The sequence below is a fragment of the Dermacentor silvarum genome, chromosome 2 (genome assembly GCF_013339745.2).
Source record: "Dermacentor silvarum isolate Dsil-2018 chromosome 2, BIME_Dsil_1.4, whole genome shotgun sequence".
Lineage (NCBI taxonomy): Eukaryota > Metazoa > Arthropoda > Arachnida > Ixodida > Ixodidae > Dermacentor > Dermacentor silvarum.
The window spans coordinates 36355472-36368814 of record NC_051155.1 but is presented as its reverse complement, the minus strand read 5'-3'; positions in this window follow the sequence as shown (position 1 = coordinate 36368814).

Here is a 13343-nt window from a genome sequence, read left to right as displayed (position 1 = left end):
TCGGCTATGCACGGTACGACCTCCTACGCGATGTTTTGTGATAAAGCCGCCTTTTGCCGACACACATCCGCACAAAGGCCATAGAGTTTCAGACATTGATTACTAGAGGGAACTCGGGTGCTAGTGTCTACGGGAGCTGCAAGCAATTAAGGCGGTTCAGCCAGCATTAGAAATGATGGTTAGTACATGGATTTGCCTAAAATTGTCTTTCTTGCTTCAAACGGTTTCGGGACATTGTAATCTCATGCTTGTCAACAAATTATCGTGTTATAATTAAATTAACATTATTAAAATATCAAACTGCACACGCACCGACCAACTTCTGCAGTTGGGTATTCATAATACTCTGGAAGAAATTGCAGAAAACACAAGAAAGGGCACAGATTCTCAGACTCTCCGGCACCACGGCGGGCAGACGACTCCTAACAGAGATGGCGTCCCCCCCCCCCCCCCCCGGCTAGGGTCGAAGACTCCTACCAGGGTCTTCCGAAAGAGCAGAAAGACCATATCATCATATCCCCCGCCCCGCGCAATATGCATCCCCAGCGCAAAGTGGAAAGAAGGAAGGCCAGGGCCGTGGCGCTCCTACGCCGGGTGACAGAACTCCCTGGCGGCAGCTGCTTCGTTGACGCGGCCCAATATGGCAACAGCAAAAATTTCACAGTAGTGTGAAACCACACTACTGTGGTTTCACACTCATCAACCACAGGGGTTCGACCGTTAACGCAGCTTCGGTACGAAGCACATCGTCATGTGCGGCCGACAAGTGGCCATTGCCTTGGCCCTCCTGGACGATAAACATGCCAACATCCATCTTCAGCGACTCCAGGGCAGCCATCCGCGCCTTTAGCGTTGGCGCCGTGTGTAAGGAAGCCTGTCGCATCATAGACGGCAAAAGCATCGCCACCCACACTCTCACGTGGTTCCCCTCTCACATCGGCGTCCAGGGCAATGAGGAGGCATGACCGTTGGCAAAAGCAGCACACCATCCTCCTGTACCATTCAGCACCGCTGTAACTACAATTTGACTATACGCAAGGCACATGTTGCAACGGCACCTAACGGCGCTCCACCCGGATCGGCGCGTCGCCAGCGGTCGCCCTCCCCGTCCACTTCCTGATCGCGGCCTCACAAGGCAGGAGTGGTCTCTCCTGCTGCGCCTCCGGATCGGCTGCTCCTGGACGGCTTCCCGGAATAGGGATGGTAATATCGATGAATGATTAATCGATTAATCGACTAAAAGTACGCCGCAAAACGATTAATCGTCATCGATATCCACCTTTAATTTAATCGGTTTAATCGATTAAAGCGGTTCGATTAATCGTTTTTCAGACAGAGACTAAAGTACCCTGAAAATTTTGAAATCGTATTATAGAATACGGAGTACGAGCAACGACAGCGCGGCTGCGAAGACCGAGTGCCACTGTCGACTGTATTCCCGAGTCCTATCGAGCTGGCCAAGTGCTTCCCCGCTTTATGCACACGTCACACAGGCTGCCTGAGGCCGGAGAGAGGCCGCCCCCGTGGAGGAAGAAATAAACTTGGAGAGAGCATTACGTGAGGCAGCAAGTCTTGGCAAGCGAACTCACCGTCAAGCTATTTCCTTCGCTTTTTACCTCGCAGTATAGGGTCAGCACGTCACCCTGAGAGACAACATATTGTCCGATAATGTTTAGTTCGCCGTAGTTTCAAATCGCTGCGCACCCGCCCAGCTGCGCTGCTGCCCTGCACCCGGCAGCATTAAACCTACCGCGCGCTCTGATGTGGCGATCACGTGTTGCGCCGTTACTTCTTGATGTCAGTCGTGCTGCGATGCTCTCTTCTAATTTCTCCTTCCTCCACGCCTACCCTCCTCAGTAAGTGCCATTTTTAACATACAGGGTGTTCATTTTTAAGTTTTACGGAATTTTTAGAAATCGCCTGCGGCAGGTAGCACAATTCGATGAGACGGACATTAGCACGAGAAATCGAAACACATATTCAACTAATTAACAAAAATCACTAATTTGCTTCTTAGTTATTTACTTTGCGACCAATATAGCAATTTACGAATTGTAGCCGGTGAGCTTGTCAGGCGTATCCACTTGGAATGAATTTCCAGAATGACACCAGTTTGGAGATATGCGCCATCGTACTCACCGTAAAAATGCACTGTTGTTCCACTTACGTTTTTTACCAAAATGCATTGAAGCCCAAAAGTAACATGAACGCCCATGTATATCGTCCCACATTTTGAGAAATAATATATCGAAACTGGTGTCATCTTGGAAATTCATTTCAAGTAGATGCGTCTTGCAAACTCACCGGCTACAATTCGTGAATTGCAATATATGTCGTAAAGTAATTAACTAGGACGTTCATTAGTCAATTTTTGTAAATTGTTTGAATATGTCTTTCGATTTATTGTGCTACTAATGTCCGCCTCTTCGAATAACCCAGCTCAACGATAAGAATTATGCTATACCTGACACAGACGATTTTTAAAAATTTCGTAAAACCTAAATATTGTTACGTACGTAGTAGTGACGGTGAAGAAAACAGTCGCAAAACTGTGAATGACGAAACGAATTTTTTATTGGGTGAACCTGTGCCCACAAAAGCAAGTTGTACTCGAAGCACAACGATAGCGGCGAACACAGTCCGCGATCGTCGAAAACTGGGCCGCTATTTCGTAGCGATGCCTTTAAAGTAATAATGCCTTTTCGCGCTTATCGCGCTTTGTCAGTGGTCAGAGCGACGGTCCGCTCACGATATCAACGTTGATAACGCGAGCAGACCGTCGCTCTGACCACTGACAAAGCGCGATAAGCGCGAAAAGGCATTATGACATTAAAGGCATCGCTACGAAATACCGGCCCTGATCAGCTACGAAACCCGTTGGCTTTTATACATGAGTCATCGAAGGTTCCAGAGTGACCCCTGGTGCCCGCGTGCCTTCCAAAAAGTACTAGACAATTCGCGTCGCTCATACAATCAGATTACATAAGCGTCGGTGACAAGAGACAACGGATAGAAGCATCGATAACGTTCGAGAAACTTCCGATACATGCAGGCGCTTCCTGTGCCGAGCGATAACGTTTAACATTTGATTAAAAATTAAATTATGGAGTTGTACGTGCCAAAACCACCATCTGATTATGAGGAACGCCGCAGTGGGGGACTCCGGAAATTTTGACCAACTGGGGTTCTTTTTGACCAACTGGGGTTCTTTAACGTGCACCTAAATCTAAGTACATGGGTCGTTTAACATTTGTTAGCCGATGAAAAGCGGTCACCGGGGAATGATAAAGAAGTAAACGTGTCAATATGAACACCATGTATATTGCTTATTCCTTCACTAGTCACTAGTGGCAATTATAGTTGACCTCTAACAAATTAAACATGATTATTTATCAAAGTTTATACGCTTTTTTCTTAACCTGGTTCCACCTTTCAGACGTTAAGATAGGTACTTACGTGAGTAGATAACTGTGTTTCAGCCTTTTTAATGCACCCGAAAAAAAGTCGATTAATCGATTAATCAACGAAAAACCCCGCATCGAAAGCGATTAATCGATGATACGCTAAACCGACGAACGATTAATCGTTAATCGATTAAAATAATTAATCGACCATCCCTATCCCGGAAGTGTACAGCAAAGGCCTGGCTCCAAACCCGGCCTGCTCAGCGTGCGGAGAGGAGGAAACAATCGAACATCTACTTTGTTTCTGCCCCGCCTTCTCCAAAGAAAGGGCTTCTCCCTACACGTCTTTCCGACGCCTAGGACTCTCTACGGACTCAGCGTCGCAGCTGCTCTTTCCCGGTCGGCACCACGGCTCCGCCTTCATGCAGCTTCTTACATTCCTGGAGGACACGGGGCTGTCGTGCAAATTGTGAATGTGCCGGCTGGCTACCCTACGGTCAAGGGCTGTGTAATCGATCGACCTTCACCCTCTTCTCTTTTCTTTCTTCTTTACATCCCCCGCCCCTTCCCCAAGGCGCTGAGTCGTGCTTCCTAAAGGGCTGCAGAAAATAGCGCCTGTTCCTCTTCACAAGCATAATCTCTCTCTCTCACGCGCGCGCGCGCGCGCGACAGGCCGTGGGGGGACGGGAGGGAGGGAGGGAGGGGAGGCGACGTTTAGCTGCGGCACCAAATGCGTATGTATATAAAAACGTTACGAGTCGAGAAGGTGGTAAAGACTTACGACTCTGCTCGACGAGTGTGCCGTTCTGATCTCGTCGAAAACCTCCGAGCCGCCCCCAGAGGCACCGGCAACAGTCACCAACGCCGCGCGCGTTCGTTGAGAACGCGGGCAAAACGCCGACGGCGTCGACAACAGTCCTGCGCGTTGCTGGTACAGCTGCATGTCCAAGTTTATACAGCTGATAAAACTACTATCCTATACTCCGCATCAATTTGCTATCGCAATTGATGCTTCGCCTTCCGGGTGAAACTGCGACTTTTTTTTTCGTAACGTAACTTACGCCATCGGGACAGATTTAACAATATAAAGGGCATGAGTCAGGCGGTGGTACCTAGGTGAAATGAACGATCGAGAAAGATGGACTTGTACAGTCACTTTCTTTTGGAAGCACTGATAACGTTGTAATTTAAACCACAATAGAACTTCGTGCACGGTATTTTTCCCAGCAGCTTAATAGAAGGCTAATCAGTCCTGATAACATTAAACTATAACTTTTTAGCAGACACACTCTCTGATGACTTTAATATATATACAATAAAGGGCTCTGTAATTTCCACCGTGACTTAACGTAGGTACGATGGTGTACTTCATGTAATAATCGCTGTCATCCTACTCACATATACCGCATTACTAATTACATCTACCATGGCCTCGGCTAAATCCCAAGAAGCAATTGCCTACCTCTTCTCATTGCTAAAGGCTCGGTAGGCGTAAGACAGGCCAAAATTCGAATAGGAATGCGCAGTTTGGAATTAGTATAGAACCTTCAGTGATTTAGAACGTATGCATTACACTCGAGTCTCTCCCAAATCAGACAATACAATTCATTTACTCTGACTACTCCTTTATCATCAGTGCTAATAAAAAAAAATCATGCTGAGCTTCTATCGCTAGGTTTGCGTCGTGAAGTCGCCTGACCTTGCACAAGTTCTACAATTCTACGCTCCAATATTCCATCATGAAGAGCTCGGTGCTTATCATCACATATAAGCTAAAAATCAGCCTCGCCTTCATAACGTATAGTCAGCGTCAAAAGCTTTCGTACGCCGGAAGGTGAGAATACATTTATATTTCTGCGGCTTAGCACGCATCGTGGTATTCGGATTTACAGCGTATACTGATCTACAGTAAACAATAGTTTTGCATAATTTTACTGGCTGCGGGCGTAGTTTCGTTGAAAATGAACTTATTCGCAGAACTTCGGCCGCGTAAACTTTTGACGGTGACTGTGCTATTGGACACCTATGTTTTCTTTATTCTGCACAAAATTTTTTTAATGAATGTCCTTCCAGCCAACGTCATGCAGTGCTTACACTTGCTTAATTTTCAGGACAGCCATCTCAGACATGATGTATTAAGTATAAGAACTGAACTATTATGTAGTACGTCATTATTATCACCAATGAGGTGTAATAGATATGTAAACAAATACAGTATCATAACATTGCCTATGAAATTTTACTCAAATCTCAAGACTACTTCAAAACTTCGCCTGTTTGTCTTGTGTACGTCCCTATGCTTTCTAGGTAACCGAAAGCGCAAAATTCAAGGGTGAAATTGACATGTCCTGTGGCACCATGGCATAAAAGGGAAGGTGTGGCTTAGTGGGACCAAATGAAAGGTTCAGCTGCCATTGTGCTACTCACGCACAAGGAACAACACTTTTGTATTTTATTTGCAGGCAGTAGAGAACGTGATAAATGGTGTCAGTGGACGTTGGCGTGATCATGACAAAACCACCGTACCGATATGGGTCATAAACGATTCAAATAAGGGAACATTTCTGCAAACCCTCACGGTCCTTTCTCATGTTTCTTCAATAGTTCAAACACGTTAACTTTAGGGTAGGAGAATATTCTCTTCTTGTTGCGCACCAGTGATTACATCATAATGCTGCGACCTGATTAAGCAATAAAGTTAGTCAAGAACAAAACAGCAGAGTGCTGTAGCAACTTTGGTGATTGTAGCCGAAACCAATGTCTTCTTGCACAACTTTGTGGGCATAACTAAAAAAGATTCTGGTCTGTGATTGGAATCGTTCTCTATTTTTACACGACAGGCTACATTAACATGTCCCAGTGTCTTTTCGCATAATTTTCAACACTCCTCTGCATAAGTCGTGGTAAAAAGATATGAACACCTTTAGTATTTCAGGAATTTCGGGAAGGTATATGAGAATGGTTCAAATGATAAGACACGTGCGCTGCATATTGAGGATAGAATGTTTGTTTCGAGGTACCGGTTTGTAGTAAGCAAACAAGCTTGTGAAATAATTCGGACAGCCTTCATTTGCACCGAGGATACGGTACGCAAAAATTCTGCTTTGATATAATGCAAATCTACTCAGTCAAATAGCTTCAACTATATTCCTTTGTAATGGCATATTCGGGTGGTCGTGTTAGAGCACTCTGGTAGCGCTACAAAGGCCATGTAAAACAGTTACTAAGCGTTACCGTTTGCATAAACGGGTTCCTCTGATGATAACGAAGAAAGATTATCACTTCCATACCTTGTTATAGTCGTAATACAGGTTTTAAGTTATTTTTTCACCACCTTTATAGCACGGCCAGAGCGCTCTGAAACCACCACTCGAAGATGCCATAAGGATACTACGTCTGGGGCTGCAGCCAACTTTTATACTTCTGTGTCTTTTAGTTGCACACACTGGACACTATTTTTGTGGTATGTTTCAAGGTGCACAAGAGTCGCACAATGACGCCGTTCCCATGACATAGCTAACAAGGCAAAAATATTTTTTAGTAATGCCTTCATAAATATTCGCCTTAAGAAAGAAATGAACTTTCAAAACAGGTAACCTGGGTTTATTGTCTATCATACATTACACCTAAAGTGCAAAAGAAGTTTGGAAGCACGTTCGCATGTTCACGAAACCAGCCAGCTATTTTTTAGGAAGAAGTTGGTACAGCAGAAAGAAACGAAACAAGAACCGTAACTAAACGACCTGCATTTCGGAATATGCCATCTGGCGGAAAACCGCCAAACTAAGCAGCGACAAAGTGATAAAAAAAGAGAGCGGCGCAGCTGGCTTCGAACCTGCGAACTCACGATCGTGGTATCAGTGATCTTGATCTCTGGACGCTCATAACGCTCGGCTATCGCTACGACATGCTGTTGCAGGCAAGAAACAAAGTTTATATATGTACGACAATAAATTCCGCGACCTTGTTATGAAAACTTCGATTTTGGAACGACTTTTTTGCCATTTCAAGAGCTGCTGCTGCAACTAGCTGAAAGATGAGTCATTGAAGTTGATAAATCCCCGATAATACGTCGATCGATGCAATAGGCTCATCGCAAATTGCTTTTTACTGGTCAAAAAAGCCTCCACAATTTGGCCTTTTCCATAGACTCCCATACTTCAAACTTCCACCGCAATTTGGAACGGGTTTTCTTCCGTAAGTAATGGTACCGCTTGCATGAGATGTCGGGCTAAGCGCCTAGAGCCTATTTCCACAGTAATATTTAGAAAGATGGCTTCTATGATTAGTTATTTGGGAAAAACGACGCTCTACCATAGAAAACGCGCATGTCTTCAGAGGCGGCCGCCAGAGGCGCTGTTCGGCGATGTCCCAGATTCCTGGTATTGTGTGAGCGCGATAGATGACTTCACGAGCGTATCTAAGTTGCAACACGCGGCACAGAAGGTAGGATGGTGTCAAATGGCAATGTGGGGTCGCGACCATACAGAAAATAAAACGGTGAATATCCTGCGGTGTCATGTCGGGACGAGTTTTACGCGAATGTCACGTAGGTCAGCGGGATCGCTGAAGACGATCGCCAGTCGCGATGATCGTTGAAGACGTACATCGACAGCATCTCTGTGAGTGTTCGGTTAAGACATTCCGTTACACCGTTCGTTTGTGAGTGGTAAGCGGTGGACAGCTTATGCCTCGTGGCACAAGAGCGAAGGAGGTCGTTGACAACTCGAGACAAGAACGAGCGGCCGGGGTCGGTGAGTAACTGTCGAGATGCACTGTGGGGGAGAATGAAGTTGTCGAGGAGAAAATCTCTGACGTCAGTTGCGCAAGTCGTCGGCAATGCCTTTGTTATCGCGTAGCCTGTCGCGTAGTTGGTAGCGACGGCGATCCACTTATTCCCTCTAGTCGTCGTCGAAAAACGGCCAAGCAGGTCAAGGCCTACGCGATATAAAGGTTCAGAGGGAACTTCGCTTCGATGGAGTCGCCCGACAGGTGGCAGGGGAGGTTTCTTCCGGCGCTCACACAATTCGCAAGTTGCGTTATAACGACGCACAGAGCGGTAGAAACCCGGCCGGAAGAACCGCCGCCGTACACTGTCATATGTACGCAAAACTCTAAGGTGTTCCGCCGTCGGTGCATCGTGAAGCTGTTCGAGAACGACGGATTGCAGATGATGAGGAAGGACAAGCAGAAACTCAGGGCCTTCAGGGTTGAGATTGCCACGGTAGAGGATGCCGCCATGCTGCACGAACATGTGGCACGTGATGTCGGTGCTGCCAGATTGCACTCCACCGATGATGGGCTGCAAGGATTCGTCACGGTGTTGTTCAACGCACATGTCACTCATGTCACTGAAAGCCACCACGCAGGTCTCCGGATCATGCGCAACAGAATCATGAAAATCAACGGGGTGACAAGACAGGCAGTCAGCGTCCTTGTGCAGACGTCCAGACTTGTAGATCACAAGAAATGAGGGAACTCGTGCATTCAAAGACACGCTCCTGTTCGGCTGTGTCAAAGAATTAAACTTCATTGTTGTTAGTAGCGCCTGTGTCTCCGTGTGTCTCCATTTTTGTCCTGGTCTTCACTAAGCGCTCAAGCAGTACTATTCAAGATGAACCAACAAGCCCGGAGGGAACCAACAAGCCCTCCCCTGGCTGTCTTTCTTTTTCATACAATTAGAAAGTACCCAACAGATTTGTTAAAGGGTCCCTACCGATTGGTATAAAAGAAAAAGCACTTCTATAGCAGCTGTTATTTTATACTAAGAATTCACATAAAAGGAAAGCAGCTGAAATAACTAAAAATAATTGAAAGCAAAAAGCCAAAAAAGAAAAAATATAGTAGTACAGAAATATTTCACACATAATAAATTTTTCTAACAATTTTCTTCCTCACATCATCAAAAAATATCAGCAGAGGAAAAGAAAAGGGAGGATGTGTGCAAGCATGCGCAGTGCTATGCATTGTCAAGAAGTGATTGCCTCAATTGTTTAAGAAATGTGCGCAATGTTCTTAGAGTGGTTAGGTTACTATCAAGCCTATTCCAAATTGAGGTGCCTGTAAACTGCAGTGTGGGTTGACCGTAATTAGTATTTGCCTTATGTATAAAAAACGAAAGCGCGATACGTTCCCAACAGTGCGAAGTTAGGGGCGAAGCGAGACTGTTGTCAAGGCTAGTTTTTCATTGACTATTTGATACATGACGGAGGCGATGTTGTATGTTGCCAAATCGTAAATGTTGAGGATGTTCAGGGTTCTAAATAAATCTTGACTCCTAATATGCGTATTGAGGGGTGCTATAATGCGAAGAGCTCTTTTTTGAAGTGTGAAGACCGGTGACAAATGAGTTCTGTATGTGCGCACAGCCAGGGAAGACAACCAGGAGAGGGCATGGTGGTCTGTAACGACTGAAAACGTGCGGTCGTACAAATATGGCCGGAACTTGGCAACAGCCCAAACTAAAGCCAAGCAATCCCGCTCGGTTATAGAGTAATTTCACTCTGAAGGTGACAGCAGGCGGCTGGCGTGAGCTATCACGCATTCGGTACCATTCTGCTGCTGGGCGAGAAGAGCGCCGATGCCATGGCCACTTGCGTCAATGTGGACTTCGGTCGGTGCAGATGGATCAAAGTGGACAAGCATGGGACGGGTGGTCAGAAATCCGATGAGAGCAGCGAACGCGGGAGCCTGCTCCGGGCCCCACGAGAATGGCGTGTTCTTCCTTAGAAGATCTGTTAAAGGCTGAACAACGTCGGTGAAGTTTTTGACGAAACGGCGAAAGGAAGAACAAAGGCAGACGAAGCAGCACACATCAGAAGCAGAATGTGGCACAGGGAAACTGGGAACTGCGCAAACTTTTTGAGGATCAGGTGGTACACCGGTTGCGTTAATAAAACGTCCGAACACGGTAATGTGACGGCGCCCGAATTGACAGCGAGCATTGCAGCGAGTCGGGTAAGGTGTCTGCTGAACGTGGGAGAAAAGACAATAACGTCGTAAAGATAACAAAGACAGGTGGTTCATTTGTAGCTTCGCCGAAGAGAACCCATCATTCGTTCAAATGTCGCAGGAGCATTGCACAGGCCAAAGGACATACCTTTTAACTGATATAAACCATCAGGTGTTATGAAGGCAGTCTTCTCGTGGTTCATTTCATCAACAGAAATATGCCAGTTGCCGGATCGAAGATCAATGGACGAGAGGTATTTCACTCAGTGCAAGCAGTCCAAGGCGTCATCGATGTGTGGTATTGGGTAGACATCCTTTCGCGCAATCTTGTTTAAGTGGCGATAGTCGACGCAAAAACTCCAGGTGCCATCGTTTTTCTTTACAAGGACGACAGGCGAAGCCCAAGGACTGGCTGATGGTTCGAAGACCCCTTTGCGGAGCATTTTGTCCACTTCTCATTAGATCACTCTAGGTTCAGCATGCGATACACGATAGGGACGCCGACGAATAGGATTCGTGTCTCGAGTGTTTATATGCTGGTGAACAGCAGATGTTTGACCTAAAGGCCTGTCGCCAAAATCAAAGATGTGACTGTACGATTTGAGCAGGAGATGTATGTCAATGGTCTGAGCAGAGGTGAAGTCAGGTGCAATCATTTTCGCGAAATCATCCGTGAAGGAACCAGAGCAGTGAGCAGCCATTTGGCGCTAATAGACCATTCTTGGAATTCAGGCTCTCAATGTCAAATTCGGAAGCGCTAGAAACGCTGTTCAAACTACGCCGGCCGGAAACAGTTTAGGGCACCGGTTGAAATTCAGAAGCGGAAGAACGACGTCGTTATTGGTAACCGTGATCAGCGTATGCGGAACAGCAACGTTCCAGTTCAAAAGCACGTTGACGATGGGACGAAGCAGATATTCACCGTCAGGAACCTGTGGCTGTGTGGTCAAAGCGACGTAAGTGACTGCCTCGGGTGACAGACGAACATCTTAAGCGTGCGCAGGCGCGGTGGGGCGTTGCTCGGAGCATCCGCGAGCTGGGGCAGTTGTAACTGAAGGACATCGGTTGCGCAGTTGATGAGAGCAGAATGATTGGATAAAATGTCCAACCCAAGGATAATGTGGTGATGGCAGTTGTTGATCACAGCAAAGAGGACAGTAGGGCGGCCGGCTATACATAAACGCGCAGTATATATTCCAAGAACAACCAGCACGCCTCCGTCGGCCACACGAAACACATGTGCAGCTGTTGGGGTGAGGAACTTCTTTAGACGTCTACGTAGGCTAGCACTCATCACACACACGTGGGCTCCAGTGTCGATGAGTGCTTGGACAGGTACGCCATCTGCTCTAACATCTATTACACTTCTCTTTGTGGGTACAGATAGAGGATTTGATGCAGTAGTAGCCAATGCAGCACCACCTCCCAGGTCTGTTTTTCTTATTTTTCCGAAAGGGCGTGACCGAAAGCCACAGGGGCTGAAAGGCGACGTGGCTGCGGTGAACGGGAAGATGGGCGACGTGTCTGTGGTGAAAGAGACTGCTGTCCGTGCGGCAATGGTGAGCGACTGTGCGACACGTTCCTGGCATTGTCGGCGCTGTTAGACTCGGCGGTGGGCGAAACACGGCGGACATTTCCATCAAAACGGCTCAGGTTGGTCGGCGTGCGAGGTGTTGAGCGCCACAAGTTGCCACAGTATCGGGCGACAAGACCAATGCGGCCACATGTGAAATATATTGGCTGGTCGGCCGCAGTGCTATACTCAGTCGGGTTGCGATAACGCGGAGACAAGGGTTGGGGTGGGCTGAAAGTTGTAGGAGGACGTTAGGCTGACTCTGGGGTTGGTGACAGCACAGACAGAATGCAGACGAATGTTTCAAGCTCCTAGCGAACGATTGCTTGTACTAGGGGAAATGAAAGGGGGGTAGCATCAAGGCTGCGCGAACAGAAAGCTGCGGGCGCCATCGCTTCCAGATTACGTCGAATGATTCGCACCACGTCCTCTGATGGCGACGCATGCTCTTTCTCGGGCTGATCTTCACACGTCCACGTTGCGGCAGTGTTGGGAAGTCTGGCGAATGGTTGCATGACGCGTCGGCTTTTGGCCTTCTCGAATTGTCGGCACTTTTTGATTTTATCCTAAACTGTAGAGCAGCTTATGCAAATGAGCAGGTTGAAGGCGTCGTCAATAAAGCCCTTCAGCACGTGCCTGACCTTCTCAGTTTCTGTCATGTCGGATTCGGCTTTACGACAAAGCGCCTGGATGTATGACACATAGGACTCCGTAGAGGATTGGACACGGGAGACCAGTTCGTGCTTTGCGGCAAATTTACGGCCCGCTGGTTTGCCAAACAACTCTCTTAACTTCTCGTTGCATTGGTCCCAGCTGGTTAGCTCATCTTAATGGTTTGCGTACCACACCTTTGTCGTGCCTCTTCGGTACAACAACATGTTAGCTAGCATAAGCGTAGGGTCCGATCTGTTGAGCCCGCGGACGCCTTCGTACATAGCCAACCACTCTTGAAAGTCGGCGCCTTCGGTCCCGGAAAATGTTCTGGGATCCTTGGGTTGCACAACCACAACCGATGGGGACAGCGACGGTGACGTTGCAGGCGGCAACCACGTTAATCCCGCGTGCTCACCGTCAGTCATGGTGGGAATGGTGATGCGACGTCCACTGCGGAACTGCTTTTCCAGCCGTGGTACCCAGCATCTCTCACCAATATGGTATGGGGATGTTGGGAGTATAGACTAAGGAGGTTGAAAAAAAATGTCTAGAGAAGCGGCACCTGTTATTGCTAACCAGCAGGGGTGAAGCCAGCGCTTACCCTGACTTCACCTCTAAAAGAGTGCCGCACAGGCTGTAATCCGCGCACCCATTAAGTGTTTCTGTTGCGTGAATGTGAACGCTAGGCTAATTGTAAAATAGAAGGTCGTTGTTTCATGCTAAATATTATATTTGACTGAGTGTTGATATGAAGAGCTCTA